Source organism: Choloepus didactylus, chromosome 1 (assembly GCF_015220235.1).
Source record: "Choloepus didactylus isolate mChoDid1 chromosome 1, mChoDid1.pri, whole genome shotgun sequence".
In the NCBI taxonomy this organism is placed as follows: Eukaryota; Metazoa; Chordata; class Mammalia; order Pilosa; family Megalonychidae; genus Choloepus; species Choloepus didactylus.
In genome coordinates, this window is record NC_051307.1 from 76,112,812 (window position 1) to 76,132,741 (window position 19,930).

A 19,930-nucleotide genomic window follows, 5' to 3' on the forward strand; every position below is an offset into this window, starting at 1 on the left:
AAACTAAGGCTCCTAGGCATTTACCTTGAAAACCATAAAAGCAGCCTTCTCCATCACAACTCCTCAGCAAAACAGCACAAGGGTCGGTACTGACTTTAATTTAGTCCTACAGTTGAGCACCTGCTATGTGCAAGACATATCAGTAGACAGAATTAGAATATAAAGATTATTTTTGCTTTGATCAGTCACTCAATGGCTTCTCTCATTAAGAATTAATTTTATTTGTCTATCTGTCCCCAAATTTCTTTGTCTATTACTCAAAATTAGTATCCATTGCCTGATTTAATTATGGGGTTAGTTGTATTCCAGTCAGCCTTTGTCATTAGATGAGATGCCGCTTTATAGCAGGGACCGTTTTCTGGACATCTCTGTACGTCCCAATACCTAGGACAGTACCTGATCTTTAGTAAGTTCCCCTTGACACCAAGGCCCAAAAATCCTGACCCTAAAGATATTCCCCAGAACTGATAAACAGGTGCCATGGATTAAATGGTCCACTGGATTAAATGGTCCACTTCCAAAGTGAAGAAATTTAGTTATTGTAACACAGAACTGGAGTCAAAATAGAATTTATCAGATATTTTTTATTTTGAACAATTTTTACTACTCATAAGTACAAGAAAAACAGAGATTAACAAAACTGATAAATATTGGGGAAGTTACAGAGTTACAAGAAGTCATAAAAGTACTAGTAAATAATTATCCCTGGTCATCATTCAGTTATAGTTGGGGCTTAGCTTCCTTTCTTTTAGCCCCTCTCCTAACTCCCTTCTTAGATGTTGGAATTTATCAGATATCATTTATCTTTATAATTCATGATAGTCTTCAGATACATTGTTAAGTAATGTTTTCCAAATATATAAATTAATATTTAAGGCTACAATCACATGAAAAGATACCCTTTCCTGAAAAATTAAAATTACATAAAATGCAATGCAAAATTTTAATAAAATAATCACATAAAATTTATGTTGTAAATTTGGCTCTTTCACTACTAGTGGGACTGGTAGTATCTTACTAGCTTTGAAGATTTCGGTCTCTTGTTTAAAAATGTAATTTTATTTTTCTAAAAGTCTTGTCAAGTCGCTGTAATTTTCACTTGAATTATAAACATTTTTGCGATATATGTGTTTCTAATGTCAAAAAGTTATTATTTAGGGAAAAATGACCTTTCTGTCATCGCATTTGTACATAACAACATGGCAATGAATTCACATAAAATTTTATATTTGGAATTCTAGCATTCTCGTAAAAAAAAATTGGTGTCCTTTTAATCATCTCTGTTTTGAAGAAACATTCTCTTCACCCCATTCTGCTTATAAGTTCTAAGTATATTTTAAGACCATTTATTAAGAAGATCATTTCCTTAAAAACTAAGACAGCTCTCTTTGAATTTACCAAGCCTCCCCCACCCCCATTTTTTTATTTGTTTTTTTTTTTTTACCTAAAATTTACTAGAGCATAAAATGAATCAATTTTTCTTTGTCTGAGTATATAAAGTCATATCAAATTCCCAATGCAAGCAATATTTATCTCACTTCTACATTGTGCACAACATCACTTGTGATTACTGGTTATTTCTTTTCTAATGGAATATTCTGTTTACCCAGTCACCTTAAAAGCACATGTTTTCCTGATTTTTGCATTTCACTTTGACATTAAAATGAAGTATAATTTCTTTTGAACACACTTCAAAGAATGTTAGCAAAGTAGGTAAAATAAATGCCTTCAATTATAGTTGGAAATATTTGCTGTGATATCACCTTGAATCAGTGACTCAGCTTTCCCTTATTCAGGCAAGTGCAACAATTGCTCTGACATTAATGCTGTGGAGGTGTTCCCAGAGAGGACAACTAGTAAATCACATAAAAGTTCCTTTACATGTGTAAGTATTCTTTCTCTTCAGTTCTACTTGAGTCTTTCCATTGTTATTGCCAAAGTTTTAGGATTCTTCGGATGGTTTGATGTTTTCAGTCACTCGCAAGGTGGGATGTTTAAGATCAGGACCATCCTCAAAAATCTGTGAGCCTGAGTTAAAAACAACAACACAAGTAAATGAATAGTGTTTGGCAGGAACATTTTCACAGCAGCCGACCCGATAGCCCACAGCCGGCCACAGAGTTTAGACTCCTTTTCCAGAGAAGATAAACACCATGACTTTTGGAATAATAATCACATTCACAAGTAGTGTGTATTTTCCAATCAACTGTTGCCCACTTGGTAGGTTCTTGTTGTGGGAAAGGGGATTATCATTCAAGAAGTATTCATTGGACTTTTCCAAAGGAGTAATGTCTGATTGGTTGGATGTCTTTTTTTCCCCTCTGGTTGCAACTATGTATTAATTAAATAAAAGAGAATTTTAACATAAGATGGTACATTAAAGAGGAAAAACAGTACATATGTGAACATGAACCTGCTGGCCATGTAATACCACTTTTACTGAAAAGCTACTCTCATGATTTCACAAGATTTGAATCAAAATTCATATCAAGGCATATATGTCTCTTAGAAATCCAGTTATAGTTCTTCTATTAGGAGAATCTTGGATATTCTAGATGTTAGAACCAATATGAGAATTTAGGGCTCAGAAATGAAGTAAGTCATAGCCATATCATGTGGGGCTGCTATTAAGAGTAGAATGGCCTACATCAACTTCTACCAGAAGAGACTGGGGCTGAAATAGATAGAGCTGTCCCATTTGGGGCAAGTATAAGTCAAAACAAAACAAAAAGACAGAATCTCTGCCCTCATGAAGCTTACAGTCTAGCTGTGCTGATGAATATTCAATACAGTCATATAAGGTGTGATAAATACTATAAATAAAAAGTACAGTCAATTGGGGAGTTTACAACAAGATAGGTGAGTCGAGGAAGGTCTCTCTGAGAAAGTGACATTTAACCAGTTGTTCTCAATTTTCCACATTAGAATCCCCTGGGAAGCTTTACCAACTATCTGCATGCCAGGCACCACACCAATTGAAAGGAATTGAATCTGTGAGAGTTAGGAGCTGGGTGGTAATTTATTACAATCTCTCCCAATAGTGTGATTGTGGCCAAGGTGGAGAGTCATTGATTTCAGCTGATATCAGAAGGCAGGAAGTTGCTGAGTAAAGAGAGGAGGGAAAAGTATTTGAGGCAGAAAGATCATATTCCAAAGCCCTGGAAAGAGCTTGCCACATCTGAAGAATAAAAGGAAGACATTATGGGAATGGCATAGCGAGGCTGGAGAAGAATGGGAGAGATGGGTTAAAAAGGATCACTGGTGAGCAGTTTGAAGGATTTGAGACTTTATCCTAAGTACAGTCCTATTGAACATGTAGCAGGGTACTGACGGGACCAGATTGTGAAAGATCACTTTTGACTCCTCTCTAGAGAAAGATCTGGAAGGATCAAAAGAGAAACTGGGGATTCAGGAAGTAAGAGAAGGTGACAATGACTTACACTGAGCTCTAGCAGTAGAGACGGAGAGAGGATTCTTTTGAGCTATTTAAAAGGTAGAACTGATGGATGCTTTGATGAATTATATAAAGTTATATAAAGAATATAACTTTATAAATTATATGAAGAATAACAATTACCCTCTTTGGGCTAGGCATTGATTACCTTGATTCTTTTAATGTTGCCAAATGAAAGTTTCAGGCTACCAAGAGACAGAAATCAAAGGAATTTTTTTCTTTTCCTTTGTTCCTTCTCTGAGACATTCAAATAATATTTGCATTGCTTCTAGCTTTCAGCTGAAGATGAACTTACTTCAAACATCTGAAGTGCAGGTAAGCTGATAAACTTGCTTGAACAAGATGACATACCCACAGACAAGCTCCTATGCATGAAGAACAAGAGATTTGAAGAGAAGAGATGGTCTGTTCCATTTTTTTATCTCCCAGGACAGAAGTCATGGGTTTTAGGTGCTATCCAGCCATAACTCCTACCTCATTTGAGGTAGGTTCAATGTGATATCCAAACATAACTTCCTTACCTCAGTTAAGGCATCAAGATGCACCTTCTCTCTGTTCTCTAGCAGAAATATTAAACAGTACACAAGCAAAATTTCTGGACAATGAGGATCATCTCATGGGAGTTTTGCAAGCATTACATGTCCTCTTTCCTTGCTGAATAAAGTAAAGGGCAAACTTTTAATCCATTTGTTTCCCTTGAAAACCAAAAAAAAATTATTTTTGTGGGGACTTCAGTCTATTGATTTTAATTACGGAGTGTTCAGTCCCAGTAAGGGCAATTTGACAGAGATCTCCTATTACATAAAATTAAATGGCCAGCAAAGATATGGCAGCATAATTAGCAAAAGGGTCTGAATGAAAATAATGGAACTAAGTAGATATATAAGAAGCTATACGGACATACTATGTAAATGAAAGTAAACAATATTTTTTGAAACTACCGATTAGTTAGGTGTGTTAGTTCGGGCTCTCTGAGAAGCAGATGCTACGACAGAATTAGAAGCACAAGACATTTATTGGGATTATAGATGTAATGAGCTCCCATTTTGCTTCCCTACCTAACTCTAACCCAGCCGGCACTCCTAATTCTTGTACAGTAATGTTCTTTCCGGCAATTACATTTCAGATGGAAAGAAGAGTGTTGTGTCAGCTGCAATAGTAATAATATAACTGGGATTCATTGCATTTTCATCAACTTCCAGGAACTGTGTCATTCATTCCTCAAAATAACTGTGTGGTGGAGGTCTAATATTATCCTATTTAACAGATGGGGAAATTGATTTAAGCAATTTGCCCAAAGGTACAGCTAATAAATGACAGGGCTAAGATTTGGGTCTAGATTGTTTGATACCTTAGTCTTATATAGTATTGTCTCTCCAAGCAAATGAAAGAATCAGTAAATATATAAACAAACATTTATTAAGCATCTACTATGTTCCAAGTACTGTGGGGGATCTAAAAAACAGGGACCTCTGCTCTCTAAGACCTCACAATGTAACAATGCAACTGGGAAGACAAATCTTTTACAGATAATTGATATGAGACTGCATATAATTGACTACTAAATTATATGGCTCATTCTGGAAATACTGTGGGAATCCAGAAGAAAATTTATCAAACAAGGACGAAAATGAGGCAGAGCAAATATCCTAAGAAGATGGTATTGGAACTTCTCTTTGAATCATGCATAGAGATTAAATAGGCAGAGAGTAAAAGGGAAGACCTTTCAGCCCAAGAGAATAACAGACACAAAAAACTTATGGACAGAAATAAGTGACATCCTCAGAACCATGAGGGGTTCAAGTCACAAAACAGGCAGAATATTCATTCAATTACAGTGGAAAGTTTGTGTTAGGAAACCAGGCACTCATAAATGTTCACTGAGTCTGAGTCAATGAACAAGTGGATGGGTAAATGATGATAATATTTCCAAAATATTAAAAGAACTAACTGATAAAATTCTCTTTAAATAACATTTCCTCCTTTTATTCTGTCTTTAAGTTTTTGGTTTTTTTTTTCATTTTTTTAATTGAAATAAATTCAAAGTTATAGGAACAGTTGCAAAAACAATACTAACCCCACACAAAGAATTCCATCATACCCTGACCCCCTCTCCCCCAATAGTTCAATCCACCAACTTTAACATACTGTCACATCACTATTTCTCTCCCTCCCTCTCTATCATCCATCATCTATTGCTCTGTCTTCTGAACATATGAGAGTTAGCTGCACACATCCTTGAACATACACTATAATTCACGTATACACTTCCCATGAACAAGAATATTCTTTCATGCAATCCCATTAAGCGCAGCTACAAAATACAAGAGATTCAACAATGATACAAAGCTTACATTCTATATTTCCTTTACTTTATGTCTCAACTGTGTCCCTTTGAGCCACCTGTGCTCTATCCTCCAATCCCATCCAAGTTCATCCTTGGCATTCAATCATCATGTATTTAGACTTTTTTTTTTTTTTCAGTTGTGGAAACATATATACCGCCTTAATCTTCCCATTCCACCCCCTCCATAGCCTTCCATTAGTGGGATTAATCACCTTTAGAATGTTGTAATGCTCTTTCCCACCATCCATTACTAGAAATTTCCCTTCACCTCAAACAGCAACTCCACCCTCATTTCTTAACTCCCCATTGCCCCTTCCCCCATTTCTCTTAACCCAAACTCTACATTTCCTCTCTACGGTTATATTCTCTGACAATTTCTTTGTGTTTGCTGTAGGGGTTAAAATTAACCTCTTAAATCCATATCAATCTTTTTTTTTTGAAACCACCTTCACTTCAATAGGACACATAAACTATGTTCCTATACTCCTCCATTCCCCCACCTTTATATAGTTGTCTAAAATTACATATTTTACATTGAGTTCGAAACCACTGATTTGTCATTAGAGTTCGTGTAATTTATATCATGTAGGAAGTAAATAGTGGAGTTACAGTTCAAAAATTATTGACTTCTATTTGTATTCCATTGTGGTTGGAGAATGTTCTTTGAGTATATTCAATTTTTTTTTTTTTTTTTTAATTTCTTGAGGCTTGTTTTATGTCCCAGCTTATGGTCCCTTCTGGAGAAAGATCTGTGATCACAAGAGAAAAATGAGTTTCCTGGTGATTTGGGATGTGAGGTACTATATATATCTGTTAAAATTCTCTATATCTCTTTATCCTTTCTGTTTCTCTGTTGGTAGGGCTCCCTTTAGAATCTGAAGTAGGGCAGGTCTTTTATTGGCAAACTCTCTCAGCATTTGTTTGTCTGTGAAAAATTTAAGCTCTCCCTCAAATTTGAAGGAGAGTTTTGCAGGATAAAGTATTCTTGGTTGGAAATTTTTCTCTCTCAGAATTTTAAATATGTCATGTCACTGCCATCTCGCCTCCATGGTGGCCGCGGAGTAGTCACTACTTAGTCTTATGTTGTTTCTTTTGTATGTGGTGAATTGCTTTTCTCTTGCTGCTTTCAGAACTTGCTCTTTCTCTTCAGTATTTGAGAGTCTGATCAGAATATGTCTCGGAGTGGGTTTATTTGGATTTATTCTATTTGGAGTTCGCTGGGCATTTATGCTTTGTGTATTTATATTGTGTAGAAGGTTGGGGAAGTTTTCCCCAACAATTTCTTTGAATACTCTTTCTAGACCTTTACCCTTCTCTTCCCCTTCTGGGACACCAATGAGTCTTAAGTTTGGACGTTTTATTTTATCTATCGTATCCCTGAGATCCATTTCAATTTTTTTGATTTTTTTCTCCATTCTTTCTTTTGTTCTTTCATTTTCTGTTCTGTGGACTTCTAGAACACTGAGACGTTGTTCACCTTCCTCTAATCTTGTATTGTGAATGTCCAGAGTTTTTAAATTTGCCAACAGTTTCTTTAATTTCCATGAGATCTTCTATTTTTTTATTTACTCTTGCAATGTCTTCTTTATGCTCTTCTAGGGTCTTATTTATGTCACTTATATCCTGGGCCATGGTCTTCTTGATGTCCTTTAAATCCTTTGCCATGTTTTCATTCCTCGATTGTAGTTCTTTGATTAATTTTGCTAAGTACTGTGTTTCTTCCAATATTTTGATTTGGGAGTTTGGAGTTGTATTCTCCATATCATCTGGTTTTATCATATGCATTAAGATTTTCTGTTGTTTATGGCCTCTTGGCATTTGCTTTGCTTGATAGGGTTCTTTCAAGTTGTAAAAAAAAAAAGATACTGATCTAATTTTTCAGAAACACAGTTTGTTGGCGTACACTTTCTCTAACTAACCAGCAGATGGCATCTGTGAGTCACCTATACGCCTCCATTCAGTTCTCCCCAACTCTGTCTCTGTGGTGTGTGGAGAAATGATTCTTGTGGGGTTCAGCTGGAGAACTCAGTTTGGGTGTGTTGCTGGAGCCACCCGTCCTGAATGTGAGGCGTGTGTACGGGTAGCCAGAGAGGAAGGGCAGCTTTAATATTCAAATCCCCCAGGTTACTGGAGATTCAAGGCCGCCGCAAGAGTCTAAGCCTTCATTTCAGTTTTGCCCCAGATTTTCTGTCACTGACCCACATACCACTGGCATTGACATAGCGTCCCTGGGTTTTCCAAGCGGGCCCCCCTTCTCAGCTGTGATCTTCCAGGACCTCTGCTGAGGGACGGCTGTCCATGTCGTCCCTCAAGCTAAGCCCCGGGCCGCTGGGCCGTGCAAGGGTGCTGTCTGCCTGATGCAAAGATTAGCCTATAACTCTCAACTGGTGTAAGTTCTGAATGAAAGGCAGGCAGTAAAGCTGGGCCCCACCCCTTTCCTCTTTAGAGAAGATGGATGCCTTAGGGGGAGGTCATTAGCATTTCAATGGTCTCTCTCTGCCTGTGCCACACCCTTGTCTGGGTCACAGAACTGGGAACTCAAAATGGCCAAGTCTTTCTCCACTGAGTTGAAAAAGGAGCAGAGCTAGTCCAAGGAGACCCTCTGGCTTTCCAAGGTTAGTCGTCACCCAAAGCCTCTGTCTACTTGTTGGGGATTCACACCACGTAGTGAGCAGTTCACACTCGCTAATTAAAACCCCATTTGGAGCTCAGCTGAGCTATATTCGCTCGCTGGGAGAAAGCTTCTCTCTGGCACCACGAGGCTTTGTAACTCGGGCTATGGGGGAGGGGTCTCCCGATTTGAATCTGCAGTTCTTACTTACAGATTTTGTGCTGTGATCTCGGGCATTCCTCCCAATTCAGGTTGGTGTATGATGATTGGACATTCGTGTCTGTCCTCCTGCAGTTATTCTGGATTATTTACTAGTTGTTTCTGGTTCTTTTTTTCAATTGTTCCAGGGGGACTACTTAGCTTCCACTCCTCTCTATGCCGCCACCTTAGATCTCTCTCTGTCTTTAAGTTAAATGATAAAATTCTGTGAAAATGCTAGAACAGAACATCAGATCTCTACAGTACACCTTCTGTTTTGACTGGTTTCACTGTAAAACACACCCCTAAATGTGAAACACCTAAAACCTAAAAGAAAGTGTTACATTAGTTATCATTCTCCCTAAGTTCAGCCACCCTTTGTTTGTTTTTTTATGATAAAATATACACAACATTAAAATCATTTTAGCCACTGCAGCATTAAGTACATTAACAATGTTGTGTAATCTTCACCACTATCTATTTCCAGAGACTTTTTACTATTCCAAACAGAAAGTCATACCCATTAAGCAATAACTCCCCATTCTCCTTAAGCCCTAGTCCCTGGTGACCACTTTGTGTCTCTATGAATTTGCTTATTTTAAGTATTTCATAAAAAAGAAAACATACAATATTTGTCCTTTTATGTCTGGCTTATTTCACTCAATAAGGTCTCTTCAAGTTTCATCCATGTTGTAGCATGTACCAAGATAGGACCCTTTGACTTTAAGAGGAAACAAAGGAAGAAAAAGTCATTCATAGTCTCCTTTTCTGAAGCTGAGATCTTAAAAACTGAAAAAAAATCTCTCAAGGGAGGGGCAACATCAGGGAAGTATGAAAAGCACAAGCAAGTAAAATGAATTACACATTTTTAATGGGAAAAAGAAGCCCAGCACCCAAACTAGTCTTTTAAATAAGGTAAGAAATATTTCCCATATATGTGTGAGAAGTTAATGGTAACTTGATAGGTCAATTTAAAATTTCAAATTGAAGTGCTATTCCAGGCTTGAAGGAATTGGGGTCAGAGAACATAGACTCTCTCTCTTTATCAAGCAATAGATCATGCAATGACAGCCCATGAGAACACACAGCGCATCTTCAGAATCTCAAGGCCACAAGAAGGTCAGCTTGTGGTACAGTGTTCTTTGTTTCCTGTCTCCAGTCAAGCTTAGAATGTTTTGTGTGTAACAAGGTGAAAAAGACGCCAAAAACCTTAGAAATGACCTTTGGCATGAGGAGAAAATTCCCTTGGCTTTGTTGAAATAATCATTACCATACAATTACACTAATCATTTGACTGAGTCTCCACCCCCACACAAAATATGCAGCAAAAATTTTTGTGGATGCAAAGAAAACGCAAATCTTTACCCTCCCATAACTTATGAAGTCAGTGATACAGACTGCAATTAGTAGGCTAGGAAATTTGTTAAAAGAACTCCATAACCAATCAAGTTCAGTATCTCCAGTGCTGAGAAAGCATTTGTGATGTTGCTTTGTCAACAAGCATTTCCATGACAACTTGAGACAGCAATCTCCAATCAAAACATTTAACAAAATAACTAAAGTAGTTCTGTAGCTATACAAATTATGTTTTCTTAACCAGAGAAACTCCAGTGACTATTTGGGTGGATAGAAAGACTTATTTAGGATGATATCTCCCAAAGCATGTTAAATGAAACATTCACAGCTATGAGAGGAAGAAATAGTCCCATGATTAAACAAATGTCTGTTATGGGTCAAACAAATGTCTTTACTATCGGACTTTGATTCTGTCATATGTTGGTGTGCATTACTAATATTAAAGGGGAAGTGTATGTGGCACTTTTCCAATATGTTTGACTATCAACCCCCTTTTTAATGGGATATAGGGTAGAATTCCAGGAAGGCTGAATTAGGCATTTAAAAAAAGAGGTAGTAGAATAATATTAAACCACTAATAACGAAGCAACACATTTTGAACCCACTAAATGTTGTAAGCTTTTAAAATTTAAACTGAAACTAAAAAATTCTTAATGTCAAAGTGCATTTGAGTATGGCAAAAATATGATTTTTTAAAGTACCACATTGTTGTAGCATCCTTTTCAATTTTACCAAACATTCTGAAGTACAAACATATTCTTATAAAAATAGAATTTTGTGTGAACATTCAAACATTAGAGAACTTAAAGTTACAAGCTGTAAAACTAAATTATTGAAAAAAATGCATAAAATGGTAAAAAGTATCAAATAATATGAATAAATCAAAATTTGAAAAAACCTAGATATTTGCCAACCTTAAATGTGTCCCTAGCATCCCAAATAAAGCAATCATTTAAAAGCAAATTAAGAATTTTAATCATTATTTCCAACAAAATACAAGTAAGAGAACTTAAAAACTATTTGACTATAATGTGGTCAAAGATATCAACTAGTTCTTTGAAAATGTTATCTCTAAATATGGAATATCACATATTTTCTATAAAAAGAGATGAAACTAAGTTTATGAATAGATACTGTTGGGAGAAATAATATGCATGTCACTTACAAAATAAAGATTTGTAGTCTTTACATTTTTATTTATATCATAAAATTTCCATGAAGATTTATCCTTTATAATAGCATTTTGAATAATTTACAATAATATTCAAACATAAAGAATCAACTACTATTTTAAAAAATTATTTCCAAAAATGATTCGAAAAGATCAAATAGGGGAGCTGACCTACAGGGAAATAGTTGGGAGAAGAAGGATTTTACAGAGAAGTGGATACAGGAATAAAGGAGGAAGTTTCTTTGTGAACAGAACAAGCGAGTCCAAGAAGTGAAAATGCATCTGTGAGGCAGGGAAGAGAGTCTTAGGGACTTAAATGTTCCATAGCCTAGTAGCAGTGGAATAAAATATTAAGGTCTTCTCTGTTTAGGGACAAGAATACACAGACACTGTTTTCCTTGTGTCAACTTCAACCGCATTCAGAATATAATATAACCCTGGTGTCTTTTTCCAGATCTTCATCAGTATTCAAGGAATAAGAATTTATTTTGCAAAGCATAGTCATTAAAAAATAATGATAATAAAGAAAGAAAATGAAGAATGTTATAGAAGTGAATCACTTCTTAAGTTTTTGTATCAATAGAAAGAAAAAGGAACTCAGCATACTTCCAAATATTTGGATCTAAAGACTTTCACAGCAATTGGAAGATGAAAAGGTGTTCTGATTATTCACATGAAAGTCTCCCACTAACCTATCTCCTTTTCTTACTGTGATCCATGTCCTGCCTTTTTTGTTCATATATTGAATTAGATGAACACATGACAATGTCCAGATAAATTATTTCTTCCTGTGGAATTATCTTAAAAGTGAGGAAAACTATTTCCAGATATCCCTAGCGAAATAATCTTCATATTTAATTGGCCAAAATTGGTTCATAAACCCTTCCTCAAAGAGACACAGGAATTACCCTTAGACCAAGAAGGTCCACAATGAAGCTGGAAATGGGATCATTTTCCTGGAGGCAATGGCTGGTTGAGGAACAGGTAAATATCTGGAAACAAGTGTTTAAAAGGATTCTTAGAAAGAAGGAAAGAAAGAATGACATCTGGTAGAAACTAACAATGTCCTCTATGCACACACATGTTGTCTACATTTTTTAAGGCAAAAGATACATATTTCTGGAGCTTACATTGTATGACTAAAGAAAGTTTACTTGAAATTGAATACCTGAGTAAACAGCCCAGATTTACAAAATTTGCCTCTTTGGGTCATCAGAGAAGGCCAGTAAACTCCTAAAAGCTCAGTTCTGGGAAACTCATTTCTTAATCATTCATTCTTAAACTGTTCTTTCCTGCAAATCACCTACCCACATCTTTGCAATAATTCACTTAAGAATAAAGGCAGTTAATTTCATCTCCTCCCCAGGAAGTAGAAATGATGACCTAGTGCTCCTGGAGGTCTGCCCCGACACTATCCTCTTGGATGCTAACACTGGAACCCCCAAGCAGTGAGCTATCCAGTGTCCCATTCTTGTCCTGGAAACTAGGAACTTGTTGTAAACAAATCCCTGTTAAGTTATCTACAGATAATTAGCATGTTGACGGGTAATTGCAATGTTAGGGGTGAGATTTAAAGGATAGCCCCCTCTGTGACAGTCACATTTTAAAAAAAGACAGAGGTAAAATTATCTCTATTTTGCACGCAATTGAAGGCTAGAATGGACATTAAGATTTGAGGGGATTAAAATTGACACCAAGTGGCAATGACAAACTACTGTTAGAGCCTGAAAAGAGTATCATTAGATCACTGTCTGCTTTAGCCTGTTGTCCCACTCTAGCCTCTCCCTTGGTGGGGAGGGTATATTTAAACTCAATAACTCATAGAAGTTCTTGAACAAGAGTTGAGAAATATTAGCAAGGTAAAGTAATTTATATATGTAGTAGCTTCTCCATTCTGCGAAATACAAGTGGTCAATGTGAAATAAGGCTTGCCATCTGGAGCACAAGATTAAGTAGAGGGAAAGAAGTAGACAAGAAGAAGGAAATCAAAAGGAGAGGTATTTCTGGTACTTATGAGGAATTTATGCAACACTGACAGACAAATATTTAAGATAAAGAATAACGAAATATTTGCACTGTCCTCTAGATCTGATCTATCATAAATAAGATTAGGGTCTTTCTGATGATGGTCAAAGTTTATGAGCCTTTCAGCTTCTGCAAAGGCATACCAACAAAGTTTCACATGCCATAGTGAGACTTCATTCAAGGTGCAAATTCCAGCAACTCACAGAGTTTAATTCTGATTCTAGTATCAGGGATAGCAGAGGCAGCCCCTAAGAAAACATTCATCCTATTACAACCTCCTTGGTCTAAAAAGAATAATATTGACTATGCCGTCTAAAAGGCAAAGAAGCAAACCACTAATAGATATGGCCCCACAGGCAGCCCTACAGCTCCCCTTAGTTCCAAAGCATTGGTCACACACAGTTTTAGTGCTAAACAAACTACAACCCTATAACCTTCATCTCCTATATGGGTGTTTTAGTTTCCCATGCTGCTCCAGTTAATACCCATGGCTTAAACAATGGGAATTTATTAGCTTACAGTTTTGAGGCCATGAAAATGTCCAAGTCAAGGCATCATCAAAGCAATGCCTTCTTCCCAAAGGTCCTGGGGATGGCTGTCAGTCATTCTGTCTCCTCTGTCACATAATAAAGCACATGGCAGCATCTGCTGGTCTCTCCCTTCTCTTCCAGGTTTTGTTGATTTCAGCTTCTTGCTTCTGTGACTCTCTCCCCCTTTGTCTGAATTTCATTCTCCTATAAAGGACTCCAATAAGAGGTTTAAGACTCATTCTGAATGAGGTGGGACACACCTTAACTAAAATAGCCTCATCAAAAGACCCTACTTACAATGGGTCCACACTCACAGAATAGATTAAATTTAAGGATATGTTTTTCTAGGGTACAAACAGCTTCAAATCACCACAATGGGTCAGGAAAACAGAAGCTTCCAAAACTCTCTGTTAACAGTGACTGATAAAGAGATATTTGAAAGTCCACTATAGTGCCAAGTTGTGTGTGTGTGTGTGTGTTGGGGGGGGGGGGGGTAGTGATCAGTGGGTCTAGCTGCACTAGATTTCTCCAATTAAAATAATATTATATTTACTATATGTTCAAATTTGTACCATATCAGAGATAAAGGCTGTTAAGAGACTTTGGTTGGCATGCCTTCTGTGCCCTCAATTATTAGCAAATATTTATTAAGTACATACTATGTGCTAGTAACTGTTCTAGGTTTTGGAGACCTTCTCTACAGCTGTAGAGACTTTCTTTACAATGAAATGAACCAAAAGAAACCATAGTGTTTTTATATCCATACACTTTTCTATCTGATACATTCAGAACACATTTTAGCAAGAAAACACATGTTCAGTGATAAAACAAAACATACAGTTGTAAATGCAACCAAATAATGCAATAGAATTCTTAGGCAGCTATGGTAGTATATAAACAAAACCTGCAGTGAAAGGCCAGTGTGTAATCCAATGACTATCTCACCATAGCCAGACTCAGGCAGTCCCATCTGATAGACGAGAAAACCGAGGGGAAGAGCTTGTATAAGGTCACTCAGCTACCACAGGCTGGGGCCAGAATTTGATCACAGGTAAGTTACTGTACCTGTCCACCTGCAGCCCCTTTCTCCTCTCTTCTGATTGTCTCCCCATTTCTTCACTTTTGTCCATAATTGCTTTAGGCAAGCATTTGTGTACTTACACAACCCCACCAAGAATTGTGGAAACTGGGTTAAAGATAAAAGTAAAGATCATTAGGATAGGTGAAATTATTTGCAGTTAAATATTGCTTGAATCAAATTTAGTTCCATGGATTGTTTTAAACTTTAAAATAAAACCTAGTCCAAGTTCAAGAATATCCTTTTAGATATATATCCCATGGCCAGTCCAAGCAGCTGCTGCCTCGGAGTTCTAAGCATACATCATTTGTTCCCAGTGTCACTACCTTAAACCAGATCCTTGGCCCTTGAATTTCTTTAAAGTCCTAGGACAGTCCCCCATGTTTTCTTCAGTTCCTGGTTCCCCATACCCCAGGTAATCTATATCTATCATCAAAGGTTCACGTTCATCTCTTAATTATTCCTTTTCCTTTCAAATTCAAGGATGTCTTTTGCCCAAAACAGCTCCTTCTTGTTTTTACCCTAAAGATCAGTAGTTCTCACAGATTTACCAGGAGAGCTTGCCAGACCCCAAACTCAGAGTTTCAGAGTCAGTAGCCTTAGGTGGGGCCTGAGAATTTGTGTTTCTAAGAAGTTCCCAGGTAATGCTGATGCTGTGGGTCCAAGAACTGTGCCTAGAGAACTCCTGCTCCAGTTCATGCCACAGAATACTACTCAGCAATGAAAAGGAATGAACTGTTGATACACTCAACAATGATCTCAAAGGCAATGTGCTAAATATAACATGCCAACCTCAAAAGGTCAAATATTGTATGATTCTACATATATAACTTTTTTGAAATGAGAAGAGAAACAGGTTAGTGTTGCCAAACGTTAGGGATGGAGCATGACTATATGGGATGGTGGGGGTTGGGGTGAGCATGGCTATAAAGGGATAGCATGGGGAGATCTTTGTGGTAATGGCATAGGTCTCTATCTTGATTGTGGTATGTTGACAGGAATTGACATGTGATGAAACAACATAGAATTAGACACACTCACCATATCAATGTCAAATTCCTGGATTGGATATGGTACATCTTATGTAAGATGCAGCCACTGGAAGAAACTGGGTATAGGTACATGGGTCTTCTCCATACTCCTTTGCAACTTCCTGCGAATCTTTAATGATTTCAAAACAAAAAAGTAAAAAAATAGAAATTAAAAAAAACAACACAAAACCCTCTTCTAGTGTTTCTGATGTTTAGCCAGTGTTTGGAACCAAGGCTGTGGTTGACATCAGGCCTGATGCTTGTGCCTTTGCTTCTGTTTCAAGCCTCTTACTTTTTTGAGGTGCTTGCACAACTCTACCCACACCTGGCTCAAATCTGTATAGATTGCTTCCTCTTTTACAATTACCCAAATTGGTTGACCTCTCATGCTGCTGTAGGGAGTTAATTGTTATTAACTCAGGGGAGGAAATTGAGTAGTATTTATCAAGGCCCTTAAAAATGTTCACATCCTTTCCCCCAGTATTTCCAGTCCTGTTGGTCTGTCTTAAGGAAAACACTAGAGATGTAGTCAAAGACTTACTGCAGTTCAATCACAATAGCAAAAATATTGACTGCAAACTAAATAGTTAAATAAAGGTAGATATATCTATATGCTAATGAGGCATGCTTTTAAAATAAAGTTGTCAAGAACTGTTTACTAAATTCCATAAAGCATGACAGCAAAAACAGTATATGGATTTTGTTCTCAATTAAGTTAATTTCTATTTACAGAAGGAAACATGCCAAAATGTAAATGAAGGTAATCTCTGGGTGATTGGATTAAAAATGATTTGGACTTTTTGATGTTTTTCTGAATTTTATTATTGTGTACAATGATCATGAACTTTTATAATGAAAATTTGCTGCTAAGGCAGGTGTAGCTTAAGTCACTGGCTTTCTGAATGCTTGAAGGAGAAAATATTGCCCCTGAGGTTACACAGAAATGCTGTTTACTTCTGTCCACACTTTATTCCAGGCTGTCTTACAAAACTCTGGAATAGTTCTAGCTGACACCAGGTGAGGCCAACTTTTAAAAATGTATGGCCACAGACCTCCCTTCTGGCTATCGCATCAGCTCTCTCACTCTGCCCCTTGCCCACATGCCTTACCATAGATCCATGCAGCCACCTGATACTGGGATAGCATTGCTTCCCTTCCCTCTTTCACATGCTAAAGTAGTAGAGCTATTTAAAAGAAACAAAGAGAACAGTAATTTCTGCTTACATCTAATTAACTTTTTTTCTGGAAACATAGAAATATTCATATAGCTCTTGACTGCTAATAAAAATTCCTTTTAATGAATATTTTTAATGTTTATATTTTAGAAATACATTTAAGTGTATGGTATTTTGTCATCAACTTTTTTCTGTAATTAAGTGGGTTTTATTTTTGCAGTTTGAACTATTCTAATGAAGTACTATTCTAATATAGAATGTTTGTTTCTTACTTTGCTTAGATTCAAGCTTTAATAAAAAGGAGAGCTCAAAATGAAGTTATCTTTATCTCCTTAATTTGATTATATTCCACTTATCAAAATATTTATATTAATCCCATTAAAAGATGAAGAAGTGTTTTGATTTTAAACATAAGTGCTTGAATTTACAGAGTTCCCTAGAGCTCTTTTAAATGATTTCCCGTGTATATTTTCTAGATTATAGATCACCACATTCTCCACATTGCCTCATTCATGTTAATAATCTAAAGATACTCTAGTAATTACAGCTCAGAGATAGGCATTCTGTTGTCATTTTCAGCATCCTAATCATCTGATTCTCTTATTTTAACTCTTTGAGAAAACGACACACCCAAAAGGTGCCAGGAAGTAATCACTGGAGTTGCAAATTCTAGTTCAACAACTTGCATTCATTGATTCAGCGTGGCAGATCTATTATCTTCAGTGTTCCCAAGTGTAAACTGAAAACATTGGACCAGATTATCTCTAAAGTCTGTCTGATGGATTCCATTCTGTTTTCTGGATCTAAGACAGAAACAGGACCACTGGAGCACTGCCACATTTACAATTCATTTTCTGTCAGCACTGATCTTGATTAGGCTTGCCTTGGGAAGTGTGATTAGTTAAAGGATATCTGGGCCTCAGATGTCAAAGCCTAAATCCTAAACTAAAGTGCACAGGAACATTCTTTAAATATTAGAATTCAACTTTGAAGTTCAAATTTCCTCAAATCAGGCACATAGTTTCATTCTTGGATTTAATTTAACTAGTGAAAGAAGTTAGAGAATCAATCTTGAATTAGTTTGGGGCTGACGGACAGTCATTTGACAAGAAAAAGTTTAAACTTCTTTGTTCTTTCATTTGATGATGATTGAGAACTAACTGTGAGGAATCGAGGAAAGCCAAGAAACTGCAGCTGGCATACTGGTTAATTTCTATTGCAATCTGGAGCGTATTTTTCACTTAAAGTGAGTTAAAATTTTGTAAAATGTTATGAAGAAAAACAAATAATAATTTAAATTATGGGTTATTATTTATGCAAAGCTGAACTTTTAGAACATTTTTCCAATTACTATCATTGATTATTAATCATTAATAATTATTGGCAAGCATTTTCTAAGTATCTATATTGTGTATTGTTCTTAGAGTATATGTAAGAGGACAGTACATATTCATTCAATCAGTCATTCTTTCTAAAAATATTTATAGGATATCTAACATATTAATAACCCAGTGTTAGATGCAGAGGACACAAAGACAAAACAGGAAACATAGGGGAATAACAACAGCAAAAACAGTAGCTAACAATCATAACCAAGTTATAGCACTATCATAGGCTTATCTATATAAGTTCACTTAATCTTTACAGCCAACTCACAAATTTGGTGATATTATCATATCCATTTTGCAGTGAGAGTATTGAGGCTTTGCCCAGGGTCTGGGTCTCAAAGCTATTACTTGGCGTAGACTTGAATCAAGAGTCTTCTCCTCTTAACAACTATAATGCAAATATTCAGTTGAAATATGAAGTTGCAGTTTTTGTTTGTCAAAATTGATAGAGTACCGTCAACTGTAAATGGTTAAAACACAAAGGTTTACATGCATGATGTAACAAATCAGTTCTACTGACAAGAGAGCTGTAAGAGTTCAAAGGTGGTAGAGATAACCAAAAGGTTGGTGTTATCAGAGAAGTCTTCATATAAAAGGTGAAAATTGACCTCAGCTTTAAAAACAAAGGTTTGGCAAAGGCAAAAAAAAAAAAAAGGCTTTTAGATGAGGGGATGAAATAAAACTAGGGGGCTGAGAATGTTTTTGCTCTGTACATCTCTCTATTTCTCTGCATGTCTTTTATAAGCACTGACTTTTTTCTTTCCTTCTATGGGGTCTTACACTCATCTCCTGCCTAAATTCTAGGTTCTGGTCAACTCTAGTGCCACCCTAACCAATGTGCCCTAAACAGGGGAAACAAGGAGCCCTGTATCCTTCATTCATTACCCAGGTGTCCTCATCCTCCCTTCCAGACTTGCACACCCTGGAAAGACATGGATATTCACAGGAATTCTTCTAGCCTCAAAGTTCTGAGCCTACACATCTGAGTTCAGCACATCAGTCCACCTCTCTCAATGTTTTATCATGCCAAAAATGTGGCCATTAACCCAAACCCTCTTCTTTAAACATCCTGACATTTACAGTTTCCAAGTCACTCCTGTTGTGGTATAAAAGTCTATTAGGATTTATCATCTCATTAGACCTGTGCTTCTCTCTCAGTATCAGCTTTCTTATTTCCCAATTTAAGAATAGTTTATAAACCATACAAATAAGGAAGACTCATTATTTTATAGTAACATTGTCTATCTGGAAAAAATCAGATCTACTTCTAAAAGTAGTCACTTTGAATTTTTTAAAAGAATGCACCACAATTTCCTGAGGCAATTCCAAAAGAAGAAAATATAAAACTAACATTAATACTTGCACCAGGCACTTTTTAAAGCAGATTTACATGTGTTACCTCATTTAATTCTCACAGCAAACTATGAAGTAAGGTCTATTATAATTCCGAAGAAAATTATGCATGGAGATGAAGTAATTTACTCAAAATCATACAGATAGTAAACGTAAAAGTCAGGATAAAAAGAAAGGACACATTTACTGAGCACCTACTGTATAAATGGTCAT

The 19,930-nt window shown here is 36.4% G+C and overlaps 1 long non-coding RNA gene across 1 annotated transcript; it reads right to left on the reverse strand.

Moving 5' to 3' along the window:
- Window positions 1-564: 564 nt before the first annotated feature.
- LOC119536184 lies at window positions 565-18,751 on the reverse strand. The gene is made up of 3 exons (XR_005217369.1): window positions 18,633-18,751; window positions 15,812-15,931; window positions 565-2,028 (listed from the first exon to the last, which is right to left on the reverse strand). It is a non-coding gene; the product is annotated as an uncharacterized LOC119536184 (long non-coding RNA).
- Window positions 18,752-19,930: the final 1,179 nt, after the last annotated feature.